Raw genomic sequence first — 13,665 nt, 5'->3', positions numbered from 1 at the left:
AGAATCAATGGGTTCTGTGCCAGGGTCCCATTTATCCTCAAGAAGAGGGGAAGGGTTATCTCAGGGCCTAGGAGACATAGGAGGGCAGGCAGGGGGTCATTCAGGAGTGGAGTTAGAAATAAGCACAAATTAATTATAGAACGTGAATGAAAAGTGATTAAATATAAACATATGTGGTTGCAGTGCAGCTCTCAAAAAGACAAAGTTCTATTTGACTATAGATTACAGAAAAATACAAAAAAGTAGGGTGCAAACACGAACCAAAAATGTTTGTAAAAAGTGAACGTAGCAAAAAGTGCTATAAGTGGACATTTAAAAAAAATGGCTTACATCTAATGAAAAGAAGGTTCTGGATCCACAAAACCTGAGAGGATTTCCAATCAAGTAATTATGTAGACTCTAGATCTGCAAAACCTTAAACCGCTTCCACTTGGGAAATGGAAAAAAAGAAGACAATCTCCTCCAGAATACATCAAACCCAGCTAATTTCTGGAAGGTTATCAACAATATATTCCAGCCTCCTAACCATCAACAACCAAGTAATATCACTAAGGGGGATATTACTCTGACAAACCCCACTGACATTGCAAATGCATTCAATGATTACTTTGTGGGGTGTGCCACTAACCTATTAGCGAAACGCAGCACAAACCCCAAACCTGAATCTCATCCTGGGAGTACCCCTATAGTCCCACCCCCTCCCAACACTGCCCACAATTTTCAATTTAGCCCAGTATCTGAAGAGGAGATTACACAAGCGCTCCTCAAACTAAAACTAAGCAGCCAATGTGGACCCGACTTACTACAATCTAGGTTCCTACGACTTGGTGCCCCAGCCATTGCCAAACCAATTGCGTCGATAGTCAACTCTATCCTGTCTGCAGGCCATATCCCTAAGACCTGGAAAACTGCCAGAGTTGTCCCAATCTTCAAAAGTGGGGACAAAAACACTGTCTCAAACTACAGGCCAATCTCACTTCTCCCAATTCTATCCAAAGTTATGGAAAAATGTGTCCACTCCCAATTAAGCGAGTTCTACACCAAGACAAATTTCCCTAGCCAATTCCAGTCTGGGTTTCGTCCCAAACACTCCACCGTAACTACCCTGCTAAAAGTTTGCAATGAAATCCAGTGTGGAATGGAACGGGGACAACTCACTGGTGCAGTATTCCTAGATTTTGCAAAGGCTTTTGACACAGTTGATCATGCTATCCTGCTTAACAAACTCCAGAGCTCTGGAATAGGGAAACATGCTTTAAACTGGTTTCAGTCCTACCTATCAGGAAGATCCCAACATGTGTCCATCTCAGGCTCTAACTCCAACCCCCTGGATATCACCTGTGGTGTCCCGCAAGGCTCTGTTCTGGGGCCCCTACTCTTCTCAGTGTTCATTAATGATCTTCCCACAGCTTGTAAGGAAGCCTCAATACACATGTATGCAGATGACACAATCCTGTATGCACACAGCCATAGCCTCTCTGACCTTCAACACATACTTCAGTCTGACTTTTTGAGACTCGAAAACTGGATTTCCCAAAACAAACTGTTTTTAAACACTGACAAGACTGTAACAATGGTATTTGGGACCAAGACTAAATTTGTAAAGCTTCCAGTGACTGAGCTCCTGATTAGAACCAACGCTAAAACCACCCTAACACCTGTCACTAGTTTTAAATACCTGGGCTTATGGTTTGACTCCCACTTAACATTCGGGATGCACATTGATACCCTGACAACCAAGACCTATGCCAAACTAGGGGTACTTTACAGGAACAAATCCTCCCTAAGTCTCCTGGTCAGAAAGCGTATTGCACAGCAGATGCTAATGCCAATTATTGACTATGGAGACATAGTATATGGCTCGGCTCCTCAAACCCACCTTAGCAAACTTGACACCCTCTACAATTCAATTTGTCGTTTTGTTCTCCAATGCAACTACAACACACATCACTGCGAAATGCTCAAAGAACTAGATTGGTCATCACTAGAGTCTAGGCGCAAAGTTCACCTTTCCTGTCTCACCCTCAAATACTTTCTGGGCAAGCTACCCAGCTACCTGAACAAGCTCCTCACCCCTACCACATGCAGTACCTATCACCTGAGATCAGACTCCAAAAGACTATTCATGGTCCCAAGACTCAACAAAGTATCCGGACGTTCCTCCTTCTCCTTCCGTGCACCCCAAAACTGGAACAACCTACCAGAGACTCTCATATCCACCACCAGCTTAAGTTCTTTCAAATCTAAGGCTGTCTCACACTTTAATCTGGTCTGTAACTGTTTCATAAGCTCATAATATATATTTTCTTTAACTGTGCATGCAATGTCTTGTATATAAATGTATACCTTGTTCATTTATGTAACTGTATTTGTAACCATGTATTATTTGTTTTACTCTGTGCCCAGGACATACTTGAAAACGAGAGGTAACTCTCAATGTATTACTTCCTGGTAAAATATTTTATAAATAAATAAATAAATAAATAAGAAGAAACTCAATAGTGTAATTCAGTTCAAATGGTATTAAAATGTAATGCAGATAAATATGCTCTCGCAAACAGAAGTGTAAAAACAGCATAGAGGTATAAAACCCTAGAAGGGGTCTCTTGCTTTGGTCCTTACTAGTCCCAGATGCGGTAGCCGGTGAGTCCCTACAGCTGTGTTCCAGTTTTGGCTGGTTCTCCCTGCGTCTCTGTGCGGTGTGCTTCCTGGCTGGTGCTCTGCTCCAATCTGGTCTTCGATTGGTCTGACGTCACTCCGTGATGTAGCTTGGGACCTGGATGCTCACTGTTTTACAGTGCTGAGGCAGAAGGCAGCCGTACAGCTTGGAGAAACCCTGTGGGACAGAGAAACTTGTCAAGAAAAGTCATAAACCAACACATTTCACTCAAGTAAGAGCTTCCTCATGGATTAGGGATGTCAGAGGGCAGGCAGAGGTCAATGACTCTGGCTGGCTTGAAGCAGTTGCAAGTGGACCCTGAGGTGTATGGCCTGGCAGGGCCATCTTGGGCATAGGAAGGTGTGCAGCCTATGGAATGACCGGTGGGAAGCATGGTTAGGGCATCTGACCTGGCTGCAATTTTCAGGGGAGTTCTGCAAGCCTTCGAGGGAAACAGGGGTATCCTTATTTTTGGCCAGGCTGGGGTCACCCCCAGGGGTGGCAGTAGTGCATGGGTCACACAAACAGGGGTTGCCAGCCTGGTTTCCGCATGGATGGCATCAGCCCCATCAGCAATGGTAGGGGTCACGCCTTTAATCCTAATTGCAGGAGCAGCAGAGATTATCTGACGTATGTTTTAAAGAAGCGTATACTGTACGTGTCTCACCAGTCCTCTGGGGCTGCATTTGCCTGTGGAATTCAAAGAGAAATGTGGGTGAGGTATTATGTTGAGTTATTTTCTCTGCTGACAGGGTACTGAGAGGTACTTGTTCTTAGTCCACCAAGAAAGGGGAGGCAAAAAAGCAGAGGTGCCTTTTTCCGCTAACTTTTTCGAACTGGCTTCAGACCTTTATGATTCTGGTGAGTGAGATTGGTGAAAAATCCCCTCACTTATGTTCGGTTTTGATCAAGTAGCAGGACATGGTTGGTTTTAGGTACAGGAGCCATAGCGGTATGGGCTTGTGGGCTTATGACAAACAGTTTTGTCAGAAAATGGCTGTGCTGATGCAAATGTCACGGTATAAAAAGGATATGGACCTTTGGATAGAGCTGGGGTGGGGGGTGGCAGCGGGTCTAGCATTGGCCAGTAGCAGGAAGGGCTTATGCTGGGCCTTTAATGAGGGGTAGTGTAAATTTGATGGCTGCCAATTCTGGCAAGAGTGCTCACTCTGCGGGGGAGCGCACTCTGCAGCTGAGTATTACCGGAAGAGCGGGCGCAAGGTTGGGAGAGCTGCGCATCAGACTGTTTCAAAGGGCGGCTACTCTGGTGAGAGTAGAAAGGCTGGTACCTTGGTTGGAAACTTACCCCAATAAGGATGCGGCCCGGATCAGGTACATAGAATAGGCGGGTAACTGGGAGGTGTGGAACCTGAAGTCGGTTAGAGAACATCGGAAGGAGGCTAGCGAGAAAGTACTGAAGGATGTTGAGTTGGGAAGGATGGTGGGACTGTTTTCACTCCCCTCTCTGCCTGACTTGAGGATTTCCCCACTGGAAATCGTTCCCAATAAAGAGGTAGGGTTTTTTAGGCTAATTCAACATTTTTTTTTACCCCAAAGGACCATATGTAAATGACGGGATTGACAGGCATCTCTGCTCAGTCAATTACGCAAGTTTCGACCAGGCGGCTACTTCAGTAGGCAGGTTTTGGCAAGGGACTTTGCTAGCAATGGCGGATATAAAGTCCACCTTTCTTTCGTACCATTGCCTCCTCAGTGCTTTCATTTACTGGGCTGCAAGTTTAATGGGCAGTAGATTTGTATCTGTAACGGACGTGCTCACCACAAACCAGGACCGGACCGCGGGGCTGAGTTGGGGATAGAGAAACACCGACTTGAAACCACGAAGCCGGGTCCAGGTTCTTATCTGTTTGTGTCAGGATCCGTGATCCTCTGCGCGCTCCTCGCTTACCCCAACCCGCGATCGGGTGTTCCGCTTCTCCTGTCTCCTGCAGCACATCTCGCCTGCCAACGAATACCAGCATTCCATCTAGGGGCGCGCGCGGACTACACTCTGCACTAAATGTCACCCCCGCTGGCCCGCCTCCAGGCTATGCTCACACAGTAACGCTACCATCATGCAGCACGCAACCGCTATGCGCGGCACTCGCACACATGCACAGACCCTTCCTTGCTCCTCTACATATACTACACCTGTTGCTGATTCCTCTGCCTGAGTATACACCTGTGCTACTCTCTCCAGCCAACCACAGCCAGGAATACACCTGAGAATGCTCCAACCTCATTGGACAATCTCCCTGTATATGCTCAGCTGCCACACTGGCAAATTGGCTGAGCATAAACCTTCTTATGTGTGAAGTGTTCACTGCTACCCTTGCCTCCACAGTCTTGCTTGTATTCCGGTTCCTAGCTCCTTGTTTTTGACCTTGGCTATTCTACGAACTCCACTCCTCTCTACTCCTGACCCCGGCTACCCACAACGATCCGCACCTCTCCAACCCAGACCTCGGCAAAGTACCACGACGATCCGCTTCTCTCCAACCCTGACCACAGCTAAAGTACCTGCAATGTTCCGCTCCTCTCCAACCCAGATCCAGGCAAGTATCTCTGACTACCCTGCATCACTGTATCCCCGACCCGGCTACCTCGACCAATCTACACTCCAGATGCGCCCACGCGGCTGTGGGTTGGTGTTTATATCTTTCCACACCTCGGCCTCGCGGTCCCGCCGTGTTTGTGGTGAGCACTCCGTTACTGTTTGGATACAATTGGATACATTCTATTTTTAATTCTATGAGTTATTACAATTTTTCTAAGCAAGTCAGCCACAGGGTCTTGTAGGCTATGTATCTGGCACGTGACATCATACTGGTGACAAAATATTGAGAGTCAGATAGCTGTTAAGGTTACACAGAAAGCAGACGAAGAAAGAAAGAGAGGAAGTCAGTTGGAGAAAGCAAGAATGCTGGAGAAGTAGAGCAAGGCGGAAAGAATTGGGGACATCATAAAGCATTAAAGGATAGTGAGGGGAGCAAAGAGAAGGGGGTAGGGGTGAGAGGAGGAAGGGTGGGATGATGTTAGTTTCTTAGCATTTCTGAGCAACGTTGGGTACTTTCAGCTGGTGTTTTAATGAAAGCCGTGGCCTTGCACCTCCAGACCTTGTTTGTGTTTATTTATTTATGTTATGGCGTTACATGTATGGGTTGTTGAGATTGGAGGGTGGTGGGGGAGCTTCTTTACAGTCTCCAAGGTCGAGTAGTCTAGACCCATTTCTAATAATTTCCTGATCACTATATAGAGTTTTTTTTTATTCTTCACTAAAAAGTATGGTAGAACTCAGTTCTCTTGAGTTCCCCCACAAAAAATGTGGTTAACATTTAAATAAGAGTTTCATATTTGCTGTGAATTATGAAGTCTCCTATCTTTCAGTAAGTTAATTCACCTTTTGTTATGTTTGCTAAGTAAAGTGTGCCTCTGCTAAACCCTTTTCCATGTTTGTAGGTTGTGAGAAGGGTAAGGACTTGATAGTCATTAACCATCAAAACATCTGTACAGATGTACAATACTTTGTAATTTTACTCACAATAACAGCGCTAAGGGTTTTTTGCTCTTTGACACATCACTGGTTTTATGGCAATGATTTGCCATGCCTGCTCATTGCTATATATTCAGTATTTGCTATATCAGCTGTGCTGCTTCATGGATTGACTGATACAGCACCAAAAGTACAGTAAACAGCAACATCCTAATGGGGCCTATTAATCAAACTGTGAGTTTTGCCCTGCAAAATTGCCTGAAAGCGGAAAACAATTTAAAACTGTAAAAATCATGAGTTTTCACCATATCTATTAAGAATAACCCTTACAAAAAAACACCTAATTTGCGTGTTCTTTCTGCAGAAAATGCAAGTTTTTATACAACTTGTCATTTTGCTCTCACTGAGAAAGGCGGGAGAGGGAGAGACAGAGAATTGTAAAAATGTGACTTTCTGCATTGTCCCCTAACTGTACAGTGTGTTTGCTGGAACCACTGACTGAGGGACATTATGTTTTCTTGGATTACTGTACCTCTACCTCAATACCTTCTGAGCTTCAGTATGAGCCTTGACCATCTAGTCATTCTGTTTCATTTTCTTGGGCTATTAAAATATTAAACACTGTCATCATGTATTTTTACAGTCTTTACAGAGTACTCACTTTAGCAGTTTACAGTCAATACTTCTGAGATAGTGAGTCAGTGTGAGATGACACACGAGGCAGTTTCACATACTTGACATTTAATTTTTAGAGTAGTGTCTAAATGTCTATAATAAACACAGATATATGTTTTAAGAATTTTGAAATATGAGCAATGGTGGTTTCTTATAGAACGACCTTTGTTTTTCTACAGCTTCACTAAACAGACATACAGTAGACGTGTCGTTCTGTGTTGTGTGTAAAGTTGCGGGATAGAAATAAAAAAGGGAAAGAAAATGCACAGCTTTAAATCCAAGATTGGAAACATGATGAAGAATGGTGACCAGTGTGTTGCTTCTCGGTTACAGTTAATAAGGAACTTCTTTCAGAAATGTAATGTAGTAAAATGGAGCTGATCTGTTCAGACAGAAAGGAACATTCTAGATGGCTAAATAATTCAGTTAAAGCCATTCTAATTTAGAAGTAAGAGAAAGCACAGTATTGCATACTAAGAGTAAGGCCTTGCCCCCGCTGCCTGTTACAGCGTTCCATGTGGCGGACGCTGCGCTCACGAGAGCCCTCTCCGCAATGGCGCCGAGCCCGCTGTGAGGGGGGGCCGCAGCGCTCGCGCAGCCGCGTCGAGCGGCTAGGCACACCCCCCGGCGGTTCAGCCAATGAGGGCGAACCTGCCGGGTGACGTCATGGCCGCGCCACCGTCACTCCTCCGCCACGCCCCCCTCCCCGGTCTCTGCTCCTGCAGTGAGCTGCAGACCGGGGAATCGCCGGAACGCGCAGCCAAAAGCGCGGGCGCGCATTACAGCGCTGTGACCGGGGCCTTAGCCTAAAGCTGTCAAGAAACTTGCATGGGTATGATGTAATAAAAATGAGTGACTACCTGTGAGCAAAAAAGAAAGGAATACCTGTTAGAACAGGGGCATATGGAAATAACCCATTGTTTTCTGCACTTAAACTTGCACTATGTATGTATGTACATGATTATTTATATAATATAATATATAGCAATACCAATGTATGCAATGTACGTAATGACGACGAGAGTCCTCTACTCTTTGACAAAGCGCCATGTTTTTTTTTAATCCTGTCTATGTGCCAATAAATTTCGACTTGTTTATGCTATTTACCTACCCTTGGTGAGTTTTTGGCTGTGCACTGCCACCTTCTTTCTTTCACTTATTGCTCGATCTGGATTGGAGCACGTCGGCTACGGTTCACTCTGCAAAGGAAGACAGTGAGTACTTCAAAGCATACTATTTACATTGTCACTGTGATGAAGAGGATTTATATTGACCAGTTCTTACAGTCCATGACTTAGATCTGCTCTTTTAATTAGTCACAGTGTATCTATATTTACACAAGAACATATCAACTATTCATTAAATGTGTAAAGATCAATATCTACTGAGAAAGATGTTTTAAATCTCTGCAATCGAACTGCTATCAATTTATTTGCTTGTCAGGCTACACCTTCACAAATTGTTGCTTTGTATTCTGTTTTTGATTCACTGTTTTTGTTTGGATTCTCCCAAACACAATTTAAGTCTTGATTTTTTATTAGAAGCATCACCATCACAAATAAAATTTCTGTGACAAAAGACAAAGAAGTTTCACTTAAAATGTGCACACACCAGCTGTTTTTTTTTTAGTCATGTTAGGTTTCAGGCAACAGTGGGCCATGCAGCCTGAAATAAAAGCGTGACAATCAGTGACGGGACTGGATACCAGGAGTAATTTTAAGGGATTAAAGTGTGTCGTCTTCGTAAAGGGGATATTTTAAATACATGCATATATGCGTATAACACAAAACACAGAGTGATAAACACTATGGGGGGAGGGGATTGGGGGGGGGGGGATTGGGATAGGGCGGGGGGTTGGGGGGTGACAGGGCCTTTCTCCTGCCTAGAAGACATCAAAATAAAGCCTGTCTTTAGCTGATGAGTCCAGCAGGGAGCTGGTTAATTTCAGAAGGAATTAATTGACTAGTCCCCATCTGGCTCATCAAGCATGCTTAAAAGCCTACTGCACAGACCACCTAGAATCTCTAGCACATAAAAGTCAGTGCTGCCAGAGAGATCCCAGGGGAAAGAGACTCTCTGTTTCAGGCAGCATCAGTTCTTAGAACCCGCCAGAGGGATCACCCCATAGACACCACCACAGACCCTGGACTTACATGGAGAAAACCCTGCCTACTGGTACCACTCTTTGGACTTGTGTAAAAGTTGGTAAGAGGCCTAGCCTTCCAGCCCTCAGATGGGGGCTGCTGAAGTGTTCGTCCCCATACATGTGGTTAGGACTGGTTGTTATTTTCTGCTCTAACTTTGTTTGCTGATATGAAGCTCTACTGTGTTTAAAGCTGCTGGCTAATAAAGCCTACGTTTATTTCTCCTAAAAACATCTCTGGTGTTTAACCCTCTGCGCGCATCTCCTACAGGGTGGAAGTGAATGGGCCATCTGATGTCATCCAGAACTGGAAGGTGTCTTATGATGAAGCAGCACTTAGTAAATATGGCCCTGCACTGCTTCCATTTGGTTTATTATAACTGTTTAAAAAAGCTTAAAAGAATAACGATTCCCCTGAAATGCCGTCTGCTATGCCCACATAGACTGCTCCTTGATGCATCTTCAAAATCTGGATTTGTTAGACTGTATTTTTTCTTTGTTTCAACCCAGGTAAACTCAAAATCTGTAAAGCAGCAGCAGCAACAGCAGCAGCAGCAGCAACAGCAGCAGCAACAGCAGCAGCAGCAGCAACAGCAGCAGCAACAGCAGCAGCAGCAGCAGCAGCAGCAACAGCAGAAGCAGCAGCAGCAACAGCAGCAGCAGCAGCAGCAGCAGCAGCAGCTAGGACTACTGTACCAACAGGAAGTCAGAAACAGTGCACACTGAAATTGGATTGCGAAAAAGATTGCTCTGTGCAAGTGACTCGCAGGATACTCAAAATCAGTAAATGTCATAGATTACATTTATATTTCCTATATTGAGTGCCTGTGGTTTCATAAATGTACCAGCAGAATCTCCAGATATCACCTTATTTTTGTAGCCAGGCAGGATAGGGTGACTAGACACTTGCAGAGCCCCATCTCTATGCTCAAGTAAATTTACCACGGATATGAGGGATGTAGTTCAGCTGGGTTTATTTAGTGCTAAACGTTGCTAAGCAGGTGGTACTTATGCTGTAAAATAGTATTAAAAATGAATAAAATAGTCTCAGTAAGTAATAATAACAGATTTTCTTTTGAGTTGATAGGGAATTTTAGAATGGTTAACAATAATACATTCAATCTCTATCTCAGTTCTAATCCCTCCTACATATGTATCACCTAATATGTTATTCAACTGAAATTTGAAATTCACGGTATAAGAACAAAAATTGCAGGCTCTGTAGCCACAAATTCTCTTAATTGGCTCAAATGTTCTTTTTGGCCAATCAATATTGTTAAATAAAGGCCTTACTTTCCCCAATTATCTGATGGTTTACTGCTAATATTCCTAATTTTGGGGGGGATGTCATGCAGCGCATTTCATACGGCAGTTGTCAAATTATCAGTAATGCCTGTCCTTGTATTATCATATGAATATCTTAAATAGGCAATTGAGTAAAAAGCCCAGTGTGCAAGTTTATTGACTATAATGGGACACGCGTAGAATGTAATTTAAATGTATTATCAACAGACCCTTGTGTGAATGTGCTCTGTGTCTCTCTCTTATCTGGACAGCTCTCGTTGTGTAATTTCTGCAATTCCATTACAGCTTTTCTCTTGCATTATTGTTAAATAAAAGCAGTCCCTTGTATCCCAGTGTCATCTTGGGAAGTGTTTATTGAGTACCAATTTAAATACAAAGAGGTTAACATGTTCAGGGCTAGATCCAGTAAAAGTGAGCTAACCCTTTTGTGTTTCTGATTCAATATGACAAACTAGTGTATATCTGTAAATGAAGTGGCGTTTCATTCACTAATCTAATGAATACATTGAAATGTGTGCGGCAACATGCTAAATGGCTCCTGATGAGTAAATGTAGTGTTTTGTATGTATTCACAGTGCCATATTATTCTGAGAACTTGCCATTTGTTTATATTAATTGAACACATCAGGCTCATTTTGGTATCTAAGAGGATTATTCATTAAACTGCAATGGTGCCAAGCTACCATTGAAGACAAAGGGAGTTTTTGTGCTATAGTGCCCCAATTGGCACTATCACAGTTAAATGAAGAACCCCCTAAATGTCATTTCCATGAGTAAATAGAAATGGCATGTAATACAAGCTATATTAGGAATTAATAGATTTTCTTGCAATCTGTTTTGTATTAACAAACATAATTGAACCGCTGTACTCCAAGCTCTGGGGATACCTCGACTACTCAAAGTCAGCCCCAGAAAAAACCTTACGGTCTGTTCTCTTCAAGTACTATGTCATCAGAAACCTTGCAGCTCATTCAGAGAAATAACACCCATATTGATAGTTGTTGCACTTTTTCAAGCAGCAATATTCCATTCCTACCTTTTATATGTAAAGCACGTGACAATGTACATCTTTACCTAAAGTGGCAATCGTTTGGTGCTCCTGTTATAAATAATCAACGTCCTGATTGTGTGCCTAACATAATGACCACTTTTCAGTTTCAATCAATCCTTCAGTCAGTGTAACGCAGCAACTACAATATATCCTTTTATTACTAAGGTAACATTATCTATTGTTACAGTTTACAGCTCCAACTGCTGGGAACATTGGCAACACTTTCCTGTTTGGGATAAGGTGTTGCCAAAGATCTTGTACTGCTTGATAGGTGAGCTAAAGCCTGCTATCGAAATCAAAAGATGCTTTAAAACTAACTAAAAATGGCATTAAGATTTGAATTTAAAAAAAACTGTCTCTATTATCTAATACATACAACAGAACTGATTTATTAAAAAATATATATAAGATTTCAAATGTTTTGCTGAGATCTTGATGCATACTTCCGTTGTTTATTTAGAATATATAAACACACTATGATCTTAATTAAAGATAACACAAATTTGTATCTATAACATGGGAGGGTAATATAGGGTGCAGAATACCACTACTTTTTTTATTTGCACACTTTCAGTTCCACTTTTTTGTTAAAGAAGGGATGATTTGGAGGCGCATGCGCGAGGGCTAGGTACATGGATGCCTAGAGTGTGAGCTCCGCACCCCTCGGCAACTTAAAAGCACACACACAACACAAAAGTTATAAAAAACTTTTTCAAAGCACACGACTCCGTTAAGGAACAATTCAGGATGCCAACGAGACCAAAGTCGGGCCGCCAGGCCACGGTACTCACGAAGTACTTTAATAAAACGGACTCGGTGCGCAAGGATAGAGCGGGAGCTCGGACGCCATCGGCAGATTCAGACTCAGAAGACGACCAGCTACCGGAGGAAAGATCTGACCCAGGGGACACAGAATCGATCACTCGAAGAGTGATGAGGGAGTTTTGTAATGAGATGAAGGCATACATGCATAAGGAGCTAGAGGATCTGAAAAGAGACATTAGCAGTATTGGCGCCAGAACGGATGAAATAGAGACAAAACTTGACTCCACGATCAGGGCAGTCCGCAAACAGGACAAAACCTCGGCCAACCTTCAGGCTCAAATAAACGAGTTGTCATGCAAACAAGAAGACGCGGAAAATAGGGACCGCCGGAACAATATCAGGGTGCGTGGCGTCCCTGAAGAGTTTACAGACCCTGAAGACTTCATAACAAAATGGCTGACAAGCCTCTTCCCTGATAAGCCCGACACGGCCCTGCACCTGGACAGATGTCATAGGGCCCTCCGGTCCAAACCGCAGCCTAATGACCCCCCAAGAGACATCATAGTACGTTTACACTATTTTCAAATAAAGGAAGCAGTATGCCAAATTTCCAGAGCATCAGGGTCAGTGGAATTCGAAGGGGTAAAGCTCCTGGTGTTCCAGGACTTGTCGCCTACAACCCTTGCCAAATGGAGAACCCTCTTCCCCATCACCAAACTACTCCGTGATAAAGGAGTGCGGTATCGCTGGGTATTCCCCTTCGGACTCATGGTCCTAAAGAATGGGGCAGCCCACACCATACGCTCTCTGGACGACAAGAGCCAATTCCTAAAAAAACTGGCCCTCCAACAAGATTCTACTGACCTGGTAGAGGCGGGAACGTCCTCCCCTGAGCCGTCCTGGAGCAAAGTGACCAATCCGGCGCGAAAATCTCCAGACAAGACCCTTAATTGATGCCAATTAAGGATCAATTGAGCCTTAAAAGGGCGATACCAGCGGACTGTCCGTTTGTCCACGGACCACCTGAATAAAGTTGGACACTTCAAACCTGTATACCAACACGGCGGCCATCTTGGTACACCCAGCAGCAGAGCAGCAACCCGAACCGGAGAGGATCAGCTCACCATCAACGGAGGCAACACACACCAGAGGCAGTATCCAACGGGGACAGCGCCCAGTGTAGACTATACACAGCGGAGGCATCACGCAACTGGGTCATCCCCCCCCCCACCTCCTCGTCTCCCCCCCTCCGCTCATCCGACACCCCCCCCCCTGTGACCCCCACCGGGACCAGAATCACAAAGAGGGCAATAAGATGGGAACCAGCCCAATATATATAACCCCAAACCCCAGACACCGCTTTCTCCTAACCATATCCGGGGGGAACCGGGAAGGTTAAAGAGAGGAAATTTAAAAAACTGTAGAATTGGCTCTGGATGGGGTATAGGGGTATCTAGGTGGAAGCCTCACAAGCCCTTATGATACTCAGCTAGGGTACCCATGAAAAACAGGGTCCATTGCAGATAAAGACATGTCCCAGTTTATTCAACATATATTTCTCTGGAATTGTGCAG

Source organism: Ascaphus truei, chromosome 1, assembly GCF_040206685.1.
Source record: "Ascaphus truei isolate aAscTru1 chromosome 1, aAscTru1.hap1, whole genome shotgun sequence".
Classification (NCBI taxonomy): domain Eukaryota; kingdom Metazoa; phylum Chordata; class Amphibia; order Anura; family Ascaphidae; genus Ascaphus; species Ascaphus truei.
This window is presented reverse-complemented; position numbering follows the sequence as displayed.